Source organism: Gopherus flavomarginatus, chromosome 10, assembly GCF_025201925.1.
Source record: "Gopherus flavomarginatus isolate rGopFla2 chromosome 10, rGopFla2.mat.asm, whole genome shotgun sequence".
Lineage (NCBI taxonomy): Eukaryota > Metazoa > Chordata > Testudines > Testudinidae > Gopherus > Gopherus flavomarginatus.
In genome coordinates, this window is record NC_066626.1 from 29,164,416 (window position 1) to 29,181,729 (window position 17,314).

Sequence of the window (17,314 nt, forward strand, 5' to 3'; positions counted from 1 at the left end):
TATGAAATTTTAGTTTGTACTGACTTCACTGGTGCTTTTATGTAGCCTGTTGTAAAACTAGGCAAATATCTAGATGAGTTAATCCACCCCCTGGAAGACCTTCATATACCGCCAGGGGTACGCATACCCCTGGCTGAGAGGATAGCAAAACTTATATAGTCACTCCTATCACTGCCACAGAAACCAAACCAAACTCCCAAATGAAGAGCTCCATTGTTTTCGGTTCTTTTCCCTTTTGTTTGTTTTGGGGGTGTTCTGGGGGGCAGTGTTGTTTGTTTTATAAACCTGCTCTTACACTATCAACTGAAAATGTCAGGAAACAGGAGGAGGCCACAAATGCTCAACATCAATAATTTCATAGGAAAGAAGGAAGGTTGTATTTAGACAGTGATTTTTTTAAAACACCAACGATAGCCTCCAATGTACAATTTGTCAAGAGAAGATAATGGCTGAGGAAATACACACAGATATAGTTCCAAGAGCTACTATCTTAGCTGACACCCCTGGGATTGAACCAGGGACCTGCTGAAAAATAGAAACATAAGCTGCTACAGAGCTAGGCTCCCTAAGGGGCCTTCAACAGACTCCTATCCTCTGTGAATCGGGCACAGTGGAGGACCTGTAACAGACACTGACCAGTAAGTTACAGAATGCTGTCAAAGTCCTCTGGATTCAACAAATGTGTTTAAAACTAAACCCACTACAATTCAAGATCCCCAGCTGGCATAAGTGGCACAGATAACGTCATTGAAGTCAATGGAGTAAAACCAATGTACAGTAGCCAAGGATCTGGACCATATATTTTTAACAAACAGTGACAGCAATATCCCTGAAATTACTTTCTTAACTACAGTTATGCTCAAAGCAGAGTCCCCACAGTAGAGGGCTTATTAAATTGCTTTCACTTTGTCTGCTAAAACAATGGCAAGATTTTACCCCTTCCTCCTATTATTTCTTTATTTTGCTGGCATTCCCCCTCCTTGGCTATTGCCATCTACCTCTGCTCTGAGTCCTTTGCCTATGATCTTTTCATTTTCTAACCTCATTAACAAGGAACTGAAGCATCTTTAACTGTCTGGGGTCACATACAGACCAATGTCCCATTGTTACCAGCTAAAGCCATAAAATTGCAGCAGCTGGAACAGAACTCACAACCTTTGGCTTAAAAGAGAATGGTTCAGGGAGCTCTAATTCCATGGTGATCGGTGCATTTAAAAGAGAATAGACAGAGTACTAACTCAGCCAGTTAGGGAGGTGCCTAGGTAATTTAGATGCAAATCCTACCCTTTAGTATGACACTGTCCAGCAGAAGGCACTTGTCTACACTAACTTGAAAGCAGAATCCAAGGCCCTATAAGTTTTTTCCCCCTCAAAATTCACAAGAGGCAATTGAGGTGACCAGAGTCAAAGTTATCTTTCCAAAAGCAAGGGACACAATCTCAGACCAGCCTCGGTGGGCAGTTCAATACGGCACAGTTCACCAGTCACATCAGAGATCCCAAAGCTCCAGTGAACACCTTTTCCCAATACAGTATAACAACAGCAAGGGTAAGGAAGAAAAAGTTGCTGCAGCAGTTAATTCATAAATTCTAAGGCCAGAAAGGACCGTTATGATCATCCAGTCTGACCTCCTGTCTACCAAAGGCCATAGAACTTCCCCAAAATAATTCCTACAACAGAGCTGTAAGAAAAACATGCAATTTTGATTTTAAAATTGTCGGTGATGGAGAATCCACCACGACCTTTGGTAAATTGTTCCAACAGAGCTTGCTTCATAAAGTTAATTACTCTCACTGTTAAATATTTATGACTCTGAATTTGTCTAGCTTCAACTTCCAGCCACTGGATCAGCTTATACATTTTGCTGATCAGCTGAGGAGCCCATTATAAATATTTGTTCCCCATTTAGGTACTTACAGACTGCAATGAAGTCATCCCTCAGACTTCTTTGTTAAGCTAAATAGATTGAGCTCCTTGAGTCTATCACTATACGACTTAAGAGTTTATTAAACATGAATAGTTACACTTTTCCCATTCATTAAGCTTTTCTGTACCTTTGCCACATCCTGTGCATTCCCTCTACAATTTCAAAAGTGAAAATTGTGCCAGTGTGAGCTATTTTCATTCATTTTCCTCCCCTCCCACTCCACTTAACCCCAAGGCATATCTGTTCCCAACACAACTAGTCCATTTTTGAGTGACCTACTGGATACCCAGCTAGATTGGAAAATAACATTTTGTTATTCAAGACTGTTTCCTGCACTGAGCACTTCCATACCAAGATAATGGATGCACCTCTAAGAACATGAACAGTATAGAAAATGTCTGCCAACTCATGTGATGAGGGCCAGATGCTCACCTTATTATAGTCACCGGTTTAAAACAATATTTATGAAGTAATCTCTTTGATATGCAATGTCCGGTTTACAGAGACACTACTCTACACAAAACATCAAATGAGTTGACAGCAAATTGAATTTAAAATAAACAGAATTTAAAAGCCTCATGAAATTCACATAGCTTTAAAAATAAATTAACAATGTCAGAAGAAAGTGAGTATATTTCATTACCTGGCTACAGCTAATCTAGAAGTATAGTTTCACCAAGGATAGTACAAGAAATCTATGGAATCTTTAGACCTGGAGAAAATTCCCTAAGAAACTACACATCTCCTGGTCATGTCAGGATACATAGATCTAGGACAAATTTATGAGCAGCCCTACAGCTGTACAATGAGCTATGGTATCTTGAGAAGTCACTAGCTAAGTAGGTTAGGCAAGGTCAGTAGTTATAAGAGAAAACCCTAAAACAACACAAAAAAATACCACAGATAGTAGGTGTTACTTTGTCATCTGAGCCCATACCCCATCATGGTGCTGGCGACACTGCACTGCTGACATTCCTAGAGATGAGACATAAAAAGGTGGTCCTAATTTCTTGTGATCATTAAAGATCCCATAGTATTTTTTCCTCTAGTTTAAAATGCTACCTGGCATCCTGGCCAAATTTCAACTCTGGTAATTACATTCTTCCTACTTAAAGCTGCAATAGGGATTTAACCACAGACAAAACTCTTCGTTTCCTGTCCATAAATGAGAAGCACTATTAAAGATTTGCTGCCTTCCACTCCAGAGGGGCTGAAGTGATCCAGGCAAATTATTTGTAAAGCTATGTGGAAATGCACTATAGAATTGGAAAATATTATTAATAATAAATAGGGCTGTCAAGCAATTAAAAACATTAATCACGATTAATTGCATGATTAAAAAAATTAACTGTGTTTAATTGCATGATTAATCGCACTGTTAAACAATAATAGGATAAAATTTTTGGATGTTTTCTACATTTTCAAATATATTGATTTAAATTACAACACAGACTACAAAGTATACAGTGATCTTAATTATCATACTGGTACAGATTAACAGGCTTGGATAAAATTAGAACCAAACTGTCGAAAATTTGAATTGAACCTTTGAGGCCCAATAGAGTTTGAGTAACTTTCTTCTTCCCAGAACATTGTTTTCACACATCCATGCCTCTCTGCTTCCCAATTCTCCTGAAGTCCCAAAGTGGAAGTGCAGATATACCATGAGAGAAGCAGTTCTAAGGATAACCGAAGCTTGACCAGAAGGAAACAGCAGAAACCACATACGTGAAACTTGGCAGACTCCATTGTTTATGTAGTACAGTACTGTAACCATCTGAACTTTGGGGCATGGACTTTGAACACAAAGCTCTGAACTGTCTGAAGTTCACCCATTGCTTAACTATAGACCACATGACCAGTAGTAGTTCCACCATCTTTTCAACCTAATGAGAAAGCACCTACAGATGCAGTGTAACAAATGTTATGGGGAGAGAGGACTAAAACAAAACCAATGCATAAAGTAAGCTTTGTAAAGAGAGTGGGAAAAAATATCCAACATCCCAGAATTATGTAAAAGAGAAGCTCTGTCTAAAATGTGAGTTACTGTAATTCTCCAAAGATATTTCACGATTATAAGAGTACTGAAATAAAACGAACATCCTGTTGCAGTCCCTTTAGCTAAACTCTCTCACTCAAAGAGCATCAAGTGACTCAGTGCAATGTCATAACAAACAACTCTTCTGTTACAGAAGCATATTCGGCCAATAGCTACTCTTGCAAATAAATCAGTTGCATTTTATTGTAGTAGTTCATCAAAAAGCTTCATATTTTTATCTTGGCAAAAAGACAAAAAATATAGTGTACAATAACCAGATGGCAAGTAAACAATATTATTTCCAGTCTCATGTGGGAAAAAAATTATGACTTTGTTTCTAACAAACTTGCAAACTGAGAAAAATAATGTTTAGGAATAAGACATCTTTGGCTTCAAATTATAACACAGATGACATGGTGAGGCCATTATAGGATATCATTACTTGATCTTACTAAGATGTCCAAATGCAAGGGGTTACTACAAATCTCTTCCTCTCTCACATTGGATTGTTTAATCAAAACAGGGTACTTATTCCACTTGGGAAAAGATGATGGTGGTTTGTGGCATAGTATCACCTTCTTGCTGTAGGCAGCATCAATTGTGCAGTGAACTGCTGATATCCTTTGGGGCCCTGTAATGGCATGGCATGGCACCCACCTCTCAAGAGCACTTCCTGCTCAAGTGCATGTGTCTGCACACTCTCCATTTGTGGTGACCCCATCAGTGGCTTCTCAGGCAGATTTTTAGTGACTCAACCCTCCAGCTGAGTCACACATGCTGTCTCTGTGTGAAACAGAACAAATGCCTTCCAGGGTATACAGCCTTTAACTTGTCCCAGCCCTGGTATGAGACCGTAACCACCTCCCTGGAGACACTGTCTTCCTGCAGCCCCCCCCGGGCTCAGCCCTTACTCAGTCCCAGCAGCAAGCCAGGAGCTCTCTCCTGCCAACACTGAGCTGGCCATGGTCCTGCTGCTCTTTTGGTCAGCCAGGAACACAGTTCTCTCTCCTCCAGCTCCAGGCAGCAACTGTCTGACTCTGGCCCTGCAGCTTCTTTTGGGTGTGTCTGCGGGGCCCTGACTGGCTGTTCCCTACAGCCTCAGTCTTTGGCTGCTTCCCAGCAACCACTCTAGGCTATTTGGAGGACTTCTCTTCTGCTCCTCTCTGGGACAGAGTGTGGTAGGATCCTGAAGCCTCTATCAGGGAGCCACTGGGTCTAGTTCACCCTACCCAGGCTCATTCACAAATGGTTGCCCATATTCTAGATTTTAAGACTATGTTTTTATTAAATCAAATGTACCAAAGGTACAGTACATCTCTTTAGTTGGCCAAATTCATAAGACGTTTTGAATCAGTGATTTTGTGTTTATTGCCATCATTTTTCATTCATGCCACCATCACCAGACTATCACTAAGATCTGTGTACTATTACCTATGCTGAAAGTTTCAAAAATGTAGGACCCCTACTTAAACGGAAATAGAATTTATTACGATGAAGAAAGCCATCTGCCAAAAAGGCACGAATATGCCCTGTGCCAAGTGGGTACCTATAATAGTTCCAAAAATGTAAACCTTCACCAGTTTGCATTGCCTCCTAGAGAACATATTAAAGTCACTTTGATGTATAGGTTTAAAGGTATAGAGTGTATATCTCAGCCACAGTGCCAACCCAGTATTGCTGTGGTTAGCATACAGTTCTATAAAATAGAGTGACTCCTGTTCATCAGCATCAGAGCGCATCATACAAGCTACTGCGCACTTCATGCTTTATTTGGCAAATCTGTAAAAGAACAACATGTGGCACTACAATACTGACTAGCATCAAGAAATTCTGGATCACAGGACATACCTTTTAGAAACTAAATTCATTTCCATCTCTCTAAAATTCTCATTACAATAAGCCCAGGCTTACCTGTAGTTCCATTAATGAACTCTAATCCAATGATTACCTGTAGTTACACTAATTAGTAATAATCCAATGATTACTTGGAGTGGCATTGATGCATTTAATAAGGGAATATTATATTTGGCTTCTGAACTTGCAATTGGGGTGGTGATTTTCTTGCTAAGGTAGATGTTTTTAGACACCTATGCATTCAAGCAAAGTAGCTATTTTAAACTTTCTACACCAAGAAATGAATTTAACAACACTTATCACTAAATGCAAGGTATGGACATTGCTTCTGCTATAGCCACTTTTTGGGAATGCAAGGAAGATTTAAATCAGGTTTTTCTGGATGTACATTTTAATAGCAAAAAGCCATGGTTTACTATTATTCTTTCCAATCTAGACAATTTTTCCCCCTCAGCTACACCAAAAGACAAGAGAATCATAGAATATCAGGGTTGGAAGGGACCTCAGGAGGTCATCTAGTCCAACCCTCTGCTCAAGCAGGCCCAATCTCCAACTAAACCATTCCAACCAGGGCTTTGTCAAGCCTGACATTAAAAATCTATAAGGAAGGAGATTCCACCACCTCCCTAGGTAACCCATTCCAGTGCTTCACCACCCTCCTAGTGAAAAAGCTTTTCCTGATATCCAACCTAAACCTCCCCCACTGCAAGTTGAGACCATTACTCCTTGCTCTGTCATCTGCTGACCACTGAGAACAGTCTAGATTCATCCTCTTTGGAACCCGCTTTCAGGTAGCTGAAAGCAGCTATCAAATCCCCTCTCATTCTTCTCCTCTGCAGACTAAGTAATCCATTCCCTCAGCCTCTCCTCATAAGTCATGTGCTCCAGCCCCCTAATCATTTTTGTTGCCCTCCGCCGGACTCTTTTCAATTTTTCCACATCCTTCTTATAGTGTGGGGCCCAAAACTGGATACAATACTCCAGGTGAGGCTTCACCAATGGCGAATAGAGGGGAATGATCATCTCCCTTGATCTGCTGGCAATGCTCCTAATTATACAGCTCAAAATGCTACTAGCCTTCTTGACAACAAGGGCACACTGTTGACTCATTTCCAACTTTTCATGCACTGTAATCCCTAAGCCCTTTTCTGCAGAACTGCGGCCTAGCCACTCAGTCCTTAGTCTGTAGTAGTGCACAGGATTCTTCTGTCCTAAGTGCAGGACTCCGTACTTGTCCTTGTTGAACCTCATCAGATTTCTTTTGGCCCAATCCTCTAATTTGTCTAGGTGCCTCTGTATCCTATCCCAACCCTCCAACGTATCTACTACTCCTCCCAGTTTAGTGTCATCTGCAAACTTGCTGAGGGTGCAATTCACGCAATCCTCCAGATCATTAATGAAGCATTGATCTAAGACTTTTTAAAAGTGCATTTAATGTTAAATCATAGCTGCACATTGAAATCTGCATACATTTTCTATATCATTCTCTCTCTCACCATTCCTGCTAACGTGACTGATGTTCTCTGTTACTCCACCTAACCAAATCAGAGTGCACAGAAGTGATTAAATATTCGGGTGGAACAATCAGATTGTTTGAGGTTGGCAGGTGATCTCGAAATAGAGTTTAGAAACAGACCCTTCGCAAAGTAAAGCTTTGCAGAAAAAACACATTTGCTTCAACAGTGATGCACAAGCTGATAGCAAAAAGGAGGCTGACACTAAACTGCATTAGAAAGGAAATATTGTGCACCAGAGCAAACAGGTAAGAGAGAACTTGAAGCTCTGAGCTGTGCTTATTACCTGGGAAGCGGGAGAAAACAAGGAGAGAACAGAGACACAAACAAGTTTCTTCTAGATCAAGAAAACCTAGGGGGAAGTGTCCCCTAGCGAGAGCAATGGCCACTTAACATTAGTTTGGAAACAATGTTCAAACCATACTTTTTGGGCCAATTCCAGGTCCCTATAAGGTGAGTTGCAAAACTCCTACTGATGAGAATTTGGTCCCTTATAGTTTGTGGATTTTTAACGTATGAATCATCAGTGGAAAACTCATCCTGGTCTGAAGTTAATGCCTCAGCCTTGCCCAGTGGGACACAGCTCTGGGGAAGAGCCATGGAAGGAATCATTTGCAGCTCCACAAGCCTGGGGCACCTTCTACATCCTTCCTGTTCCCAGCATAGTATGAAGCAGCCTCAAGGCCGCTTTAGACTATACTGGCTTGTAATGACCACTCAAGAGACTGTGACAAAGCTGGGAATCACTAGAGTGCACCATGCTCCAGCCAGGCCCCAAAGCTGGAGCTGGCTATGGGGGTGGCATAGAGCTGCCTATGCCAGCCAGGGATTCCTCAACATTAGTGAAATCCCCAGTTACCCTATTAGGGCAGCTTTATGGTCCCTTTGGGTTGGGCTTCCGCTTGACTTTATTCAGCATTTGCATTATTTCCTACACTATTACCCCACACAGCCCTGTGATGTTTGGCTTTACCATATCAGTACAGGAAATACTACCTATTACATGGTAAAGCCAAACTCCTTTGTTTTAAAGCAGTTGTCTATCATGTATATCATTTGAAAGGTGATATTTTCTCCCTTATTGGCAAGAGACATTACATTACACCCAATACCTTCATGTCGTGATAATTTGGACATTTTCAACACATGAATATTTCGCCTCGAACTCTCCTTCAATTTCAAAACTGGAAGCTAGGCCACGTGTCATTCCAAAAGTAATTCTGTAAAACTCCATGACTATTTGACTTTTGCCCCAGAGTTATGCTAGTTTGGAGATCTTTCCTATACGCCTTCCTCACATTGGCACCTCCACTTGTGAGAGATCTGCTACCAGGGACCCTGATCCTTCATTGGAATATGCCGGAGGAGGGTAAACTACGGCCCGCAGGCCACACCTGGCCCACGGGAATGTCCTGCCTGGCCCTTGAGCTCCCAGTCAGGGAGGCCTGCCCCTGACCCCTGCCCTGCTGTCTCCTCTCCCCCGCAGCCACGCCATTGTGTGGGCAGTGCTCTGGGTGGCAGAGCGGTGTGCTCCTGAGCAGAGCAGCAGCATGTCTAGCTCTGGCCAGGCAGCGCAGCTTCCAGACATACTGTTCTGAGAGGCATGATAAGGATTGGATAAGGGGCAGTCAGTCCCGAGGGACAGTCAGGGATCAGGGACCAGTGGGGGTTGGATAAGGAGCAGGACCTGGCTGCTGAGCAACTGCAGACATCATGCCTTTTTTAAAAGCTGATGCAGTAGATGCTGAGCACTGTTCTGATGCGGGAACTCTTCTTGCTGAGTCACATCCATTTAAGAAAGTGCATTTTCATTTACTAAGCCTCAGCCACAAAACTAGTAACAAGAGATGGTATTTAACTCAAGCTAAATCTTGTGTGATTTATGGTTGAAATGCCTGAGGATAGCAGACATGGAAGAAACTACAATAATCAACCTTTCAGGATTAGGAACCCACTTTCCCTTTAGCATTCTTACAAATCTCACTAACCCTTTAACATATGGAGGGGATTTTATTTTATACTTGCAGGAGGTTGGACGTGATGGTCTTTCCCAACACTAACTGCTATCAGTCCATATACAGACATCTCTGTAAAGACAGTGATCTCAAGCTTTTTACCAGTACACCCCATTTTTCATCAAAGTAAACGAGGCAGGACCCACTTGCACAGGGGCTAGAGCCAATGCTGTATATAGTTATAATAGCTGTACCCTGACTCATTTCAGTGAAATGGAGGAGCTCATTTTTATGTGCATAGCTCACTCACATGCACAAAGACTGACTCAAAGTGAAACTTGAGAGTGACCTCCAAAACAAGGGAAGTTTCTCTTCCCCCCAAGCTGTTCCCCTACCCCTCCTTAGTGGCAAGCTCCCAAGGCAGGCACCTGCTGTCTCCTCCTCCCCAGTCTCACCCTCTAGTGGCTCTACATTTGGGAGCAACAGGAGGGGGAGCACTGAGAGCAGAGGAAAAAAACTCCCTGCCTTCAGCACTGGCTCCACAGCAGTCCTGGCAGCGAGGAGGAGTCATTGCAGGAAAAACCCTGCACAATCCCTGCCGAGTACCTTATTGAGAGAGAGAGAGACTTATTTAACTGCTTGTCTTGAAATACTGTCAGTACTTACAGGGTTAGGGTTGTTAAGATCAGAGCAGAACCATCCTCATCAACGTAAAGAATGAGGCAGACACTGTACTGCCAGGAGCTCTGGAAGCTTTGCCATACAACATGCCCAATATACCACACTCCAGATCTACCCACCCTCACCACTATTACTGTAGTCCTGGGCCTCTGGAACAAGACTATCCTCAGTGTAGAACATCCTCATCGATGTCATGGTCTCCTTTGACAACAGGACCCCAGCCTTTCATGAAGCCCGAGCTCATAAGCTGGAAAAGTGCACTCCTCTAGTCGATACCCTGAGAGCGAAGGGCTACGAGGTGCAGATGGGTGCCCTGGTCGTCAGAGCCCTGGGTGCCTGGGACCCCTGCAAGGAGCATGTGCTACAGACCTGCAGGATTGGTCGATGCTACGTACAGCTCATGCGGCACCTCATGGTCTCAGACACATCTGATGGTCCAGAGACATCTACATCGAACACATCACCAGCCACCGACAGTACCAGGAGGCATGAGCAGAAAGGACATCGTTCTTCGACTATGAGAAAGGAACCAAGAGACTTTCTCCATTGGATCATATGAACTGGAACCATAAATTCCCTGAACATTAAAATCTCTCCAAATGAGGGTCAATCCACCCTCATCATCATATTCACTCATTATACTCCACACCCAAACATAGCCATTATAAGAACTTCATAACCTCATATCTAAATGTCTGTACTTTGACCCATCAGCCTTTTACCCCCAACCAGGGATATTGCAGATTAGGTATTCCTTATTCCACCCGATTTTAAACTAAACTTTGCAACCCTTGATAATCTGTACATTATTCCCTGATAACCAGAAACTTCTATGCTTAAACTCTGTAGTGTTCACTTTTTTAAAATCATCATTATCTTAATAACATTTTTAAATTTGTTACATGAATATCCGGGAACTAATTCCTTTCACCTTTCAGACCAAGAATTCACAATCCACATTATGACATAGATATTTGGTGGGCTCATTTAAGTAGCCCATTGTTCAGCTGACCCCACTCTCCTCCCTCCCCCAGCTTTCCTGAGATTGAATATTTTCTATTGCTGTAACAAAAGTCTTTTCCCCAAGCTGATTTGACTATAGTAAGGGTGGTCAAACTTAGTGACCCGCCTACAACGATCTTCAGAAGTTTGAGCACTGGGGCGCACCTGCTGGGGCTTGAGGTTTCAGCCCTGCTCCTGCTGAAGCCCCGAGCCCTGGCAGGCATGCCCCATGGGGCTGAAGCCATAAGACACTCCCCGGTCCCTGCTGGGGCAGAAGCCCCTATCCCAAGATCCTGCTGCAAGGCAGAGGTCCCAAGCTCCCTCCCAGTCTGGTAGGTGGAGAATTGGGGGGATGTGCGTGGGGGATTCTATGAGCCGCACTGTCATAAACAGATAGTTAAGGGTTAATGTCTCTTTTACCTGTAAAGGGTTGAGAAGCTCAGTGAACCTGGCTGACACCTGACCAGAGGACCAATAGGGGGACAAGATACTTTCAAATCTTGGTGGAGGGAAGTCTTTGTTTGTGCTGTTTGTTTTGTTGGTTGTTCGCTCTCGGAACTGAGAGGAACGGGACATCATTCCAGGTTCTCCAATCTTTCTGAATCAGTCTTTCATGTTTCCATATAGTAAGAAATAACAGGCAAGGCGGATTAGTCTTCTGTTTGTTTTCTCAACTGGTAAATGTGTCTTTTTGCTGGAAGGATTTTTACCTCTGTTCACTGTAACTTTGAATCTCAGGCTAGGGGTGGGGGAGTCCCTCTAGTCTATATGAATCTGAGCAATCTGTAAAGCATTTTCCATCCTGATTTTACAGAGATAATTTTTACCTTTTCTTTTTAAGAACTTGATTGATTTTTCCTTGTTTTAGAATCCAAGGGATTGAGTCTAAACTCACCAGGGATTGGTGGGGGGAAAAGGAGGGGGATGGTTAAATTCTCCTTGTTTTAAGACCCAAGGGGTTTGGGTCTTGGGTTCCCCAGGGAAGGTTTTGGGGGAACAGAATTGTGCCAGACACAGACTTCTGGCTGGTGGCAGCGTACCAAATTTAAGCTAGTAATTAAGCTTAAAAGTGATCATGCAGGTCCCCACTTCTTGAACCCTAAAGTTCAAAGTGGGGAAAAAACCTTGACACGCACTTTAACTGTAAACCTTAATGCACACTTCAAAGCATACACGTGATAAAATATTTGTACTTGAAAAAGCATAATAGGTTTGAAAAGTTTGAACAAAGACTAGTTTCCTCACACAGTTGTTTGTGTTATAACAATGTCGATGTATTTGTTTCAGTGATGTTGGTCAACCTAATAATTTCAAATTATTATTTATAAACAACAATAAATCATCATAAGTTCAAATACTGATGTTTATTGGTGTTTAATGATATTTAAAAAGTTGGGCTGATTGTTAGCACCAAATCGCCTTGCTGAAGGGCATTAATCCATTTAATGTGGATGTAAAATCTTAACTACAGTTTCTGTTAAGAACTTTTCATATAGGACCAGATGAGGGCTAACTAACAAAGAATATATGGCCAAGAGAAAGCTAGGGTAAACAGACAACCTTGTGTGTTTCAAGTCAATGAGCAGAGTCAGCGTGACTCCAGATGGTGAGTTGTAACTAGGTGTCTTATCGTAAGTTATAGACACATGAAGCACTAAGAAGGGCCTCCAAGTTAACTCCCTGATACAGATGCCAGAACAGAGTTCAGGGAGAGGCCTAACATGATTGACATAAGTAATGACACCCTCCCCTCTCAGATGTATGCCAATCCCAATTCACAGAAATGCAAGGGTAAAACTATAAACAATCGTTATTGTTAGATACTAATTACAGCTTTTTTGCTTTAAATCTCCAGGAATGTACCTGTTGGCCAAGCAGGAGAGCTGCTACCTCATTCCTCTGAACCCCAAAATTAAGAGCTAACCTATATACTTTAATATAAATAGTTTAAGGGTATTTACATGTGTGTTAGCAATGTGTTAATTTGAACCATGGGTGGAGTCATTATGTAATCTTTTAGACCATTGGCTTATTGTGCTTATCTTGGTTTGCTGCTAGAACCTATCCAGGGGCTTGGGAAATCCCATCCCCATCGCGTCTCTCCGCCCAATGAGCACCCTATATAATCTTTTGTAATCAATTGTTCGGCAGTGTCTCAGTGACTAATAAGCAAATTGACACTCCACCAGCGCTGTGCGTAATAAACTCTTGTGCTTGACTCTACACAGTGTCCATTTCTGTTCCTTCACTTGCCAGTGAAAACGTACAGACCACTTTTACCTTCACAGTCTCACTCCCCTGTAAATCTGAATACCTCCTTTGATTTCAATTCCTGGAGAAAACACTGCATGGTGGAAGGCAGAGACAAGGTTGCATGAGATACTGACACTGGGTGTATAAACTGGTATCACTAGAAGTACAAAGGACATGGTGTTGATAGAATACGTAACATGATACAAGAAGTAAGGAAGGTAGAGTTGTGAAGGTCCTTGAAGGAAAGGACAAAGTTTAAAAGAGGGAGAGTCAAAGGAAGGGATCAACTAGGGAGTGACATGGTCAACGCAACTAGAAACAAAGATGATCTTAGCAGCTATGTTTTGAATGGATTGGAGATGAGGGCAATGATGCTGTTAAGAAGATGGGAGAGAAAGAAGTTGCATTAGTCAAGACAGGAGATGATGAGGTCCTGACTGAGAGTTTTGACTATCTGGCCAGAAAGAAAAGTATGGATCTGAAATAACAGAGGGAGAAACAGCAAGTTTTAGACATGGCCTGGTGGCATGAGGCAAGGGAAAGAGAAGAGTGAGTTGGTAGAAGAGAATGGCGCTGTTCTCAACAGTGACAGAAGACTGGTATAGAGGTTTGAGAAGAGAGATCAAGAGTTCAGTTTTGGCTACACAAGTCAATGGTGAGCTATCCAGGGGAAGTTGTCAGACAGGCCAACCCAAGGACTGGATGGACAGAAGCAAGTTGTAGTGGACAGGCAGGTGGTAGATCTAGTGGTGTTGGAACAATTATTATAATGAGGGTGCTGAAAGCCAATGAATAAAACTGTATACCCTGCATATGATGGAAATCACTTCAAGCCAGGCGATGCTGCCATGCCCCCAGAACACCTAGTTCCAGCACCTGTGGGTAGATCTACAAGTCTGCGTCAGCATGAAGGGAGCTGAAACCATGAGAACTGATTAGATCATCCAGAAAGAGTGTGAAGGGAGAAGAGGAGATGACCAAGAACACGCTCACCCAAGTAGGTCAGGCCAGCCACACAACTATTTTAGTAACTTCCTTTCACAGTAGAAAAATTTTTAGGTTAGTGTTGGAGCATTCTGAATACTGAACCCCGGCAAGGCCATGAAACCATTTCAACCATTATATTACCACATGACTAATTAGATACTGTCAGTATCATGGGAAGCAAACCCACACTGGTTGCTTGGAGTGGACATCCATTGCTAGGAGTAGGCATCTTGTACCCTCATCCTACATTATATGGCTTTATACTGAAATTCAAAAGAACCCAATTCTACATGTGGCTGACCTGCCAGATGTCAAAAAGAAACAAACCTAACAGCACGTCTGCTGAATATTTACAAAGAGGTAGGCTAAATTACACAAAGGGAATCATTTGCTATGTAATGGTGCGTTTGCGTTCAGAATATTTGATTTTCTGCTCAACCAACTAACCTAAATGCTCCTACCCAAATGAAATGTAGACAGGGCTTAAAACGTTTGAAGAAAAGTACTCATCCAGGAAATTAAGGTCAACACAGAACAGATGGCACCTCTGAAAAATGTGTTTTCAACATTTATCTTTATGTAAAATAAATATGTTAAGAAAGCTCAGGCTGCTTTTGACATTCCTACTTGAAATGTTGAATCTTGTGCTCCACAATTAATAAAGAAGCACTAAAAATTATATTGAACCCATCAAAATACTAAAGCTAAATAAAGCTCTTTCAAATACTATGAGATAAGATTTTTTTTTGTGAGCTTGTAAATACATATCAATAAAAGATAGGTTCCACCACCTCTGTAGCCACTATAAATATTGCAAGTACTCTCTGTATTTCCATAAATATGACCACTACTCCCAAGTGAAAAGGTTTTTCACTTGTAGCAGTTAGAGAAAAAAATATCATTTTTTCTTTATCAAAGTCTTTTGAAAGGCTGAATTTTAGAGCCCCTCGTACAGGCAGTTGTGAACAAGTTCTTGTTGCAATGAGGCATGAAATTTGGTCTTGAGTCTGAGGATTCAATCAATGAGACGGAAGGAGGATCAGCTTATTACACTGAAGAGTAGGCATACCAATATTAAAAAAAGTGGTAGAGATGGGTATATGTTGGAATAATCAGAGACAGGATTGTAAGACACCAAAATGAGCATCATTAGGGTAGGGACAAATTAGCATTGTGTTAAAGAAAGCATGCATTAGCATAGGCAATAGCATAAGTAATTCAAAATAAAGGAAGTTAATAAGACTAGGAACCTAATATAGGACAGGATATGACACTGATCACTGCCCTAAGCACCCTCAAGTCTCTGGAGTCAGTAGGAGTTGAGGGAGGAGCAGTTCTCCTCAGGATCAGGTCCACAGAATAAGGTAATAAAATCATAGCATATGTACAGTTTAAAAAAAATCTGAGGAAAGCATAGCAAGATAATAAAATTGCACCCACCTCTAAATCCCATCAACTCTGCTCCATCCCAGAACGTATCATAGCTATGGACAAGAGTTCATTCACTCTTCCAGAAAACTTCATTATTGGCTGTGATGAGACTCAGCAAAGCTTTCTGGAGTGTCACAGCAGAATGGGAATTTCTTGAGGCCTAACTATTAACATAGGTATGTTTCTGCCTATGCATTTGTTGAATGCTCCCTAACCTGTGAGGAAGCTCAACATTTATTTAAGCTTTGTGGTTCAATTTTAAGCTTTCAGTTTGGAAGGGCAAAAGTCTTTTTCTAGAGGGCTAAGAGCATTACAGAGATCTGGACAATTCTACTAAGCACAGCACTAGGGAACAAGTAGCAGAACTGTGAGAAAAAATGCATGTGCACCGTACCAATAAACACTGGACTACAGAGAGTCATATATTCCTGGAGGAATGCGAAAGCTGTCCCAGCATGCCTGAAAACATAGTCCGAGAAATTCCTCCCACACAATGCTAAGGAAGTGCACTGACTAAAGCAAGAAACCTTTACTGAGGCTGCTGCTTTTGATCATGCATTATAATTTAAACATCCCTAATTCAATTTGTGAAGCTGTAGTAATCTGCAGTACATGTATTGAAAAGGCAGATTGTGATGAGGAACATTATTTACTAAACCACTGTAATGAGACCAGTTCAAAGTTAGCATCAGGATCTAGCCCCGCAAACAAAAATGCAACAGTAAATTGGTAGAAAAATTATCATGAAAAATTTCAACAAAACCCCCAAACCATGACTGGTCAAATACAAATCCACTTCTGGTCCCTAAATGCTTTTGATGCTCATGATACATCCAATATATTAACAAGTATTAATGCAAGTTCTTTGCATTTACCGAAAGACTGAATCATCTTTGACCAAAGCAGCAGTAGCTTGGTTATAGCAATTGGAATTGTATAAAATAGATCTGAGATGACAGCTGGATTATCGCTCTGGTTTCCCTGTAGGGCTGTCTGCTATTAGGGACTAACCCAAAGCCCATAAAAACCAATAGAAACCATTGACTTCAGTGAGCTTTGGAGCAAGCTCTTAAAGAATGTGCCAACAAGTAACTCAATGTTCACCTGATTTCATTGTTAAAATGAATATTTACTTGGTAAGTAGCATAGTATCCGGGACTAAGCAACAGGCTGAGAGCCAGGAATTCATTTCTCTAGTTGCTCAGATCATTCCAAAACCGATCACCTTTTTCTGAGCAAAGTGTATATTTACTGCATCATGCAATGATTATTAATCAAAGTTGGCTGGCACAAGGACATTTTCAAGAGCTCAGCTTCCATTTAGATGCCAGAATAAGTGGCCAAATTTTCAGAACTATTAAAAAGAATTTAGCATGTTGAGTATGCCTTTGGTGCAGAGCTTTCCTGAAAATCTTGCTTTAGGTGTCACAGGGGGAGATGCTGGGTTTTGAGCTCTTTAAAAAAAAAAACGGAAGAAAGTTTATTTTTATATGCTTCACCCAGTCAATTCTATCAGTCTCCGATTTTTGGCATCTGGCCTTTCGAGGGTAGAGTAGGATCTGTTATGGAGGAGCACACTCACTGCATTAAGGTTTGTGATGGGGGTAAGAATGCACCTGAAATCTCATGAGACTTTCATTTGCAATGTTAAGGTAATTGCAAAACTTCTTTT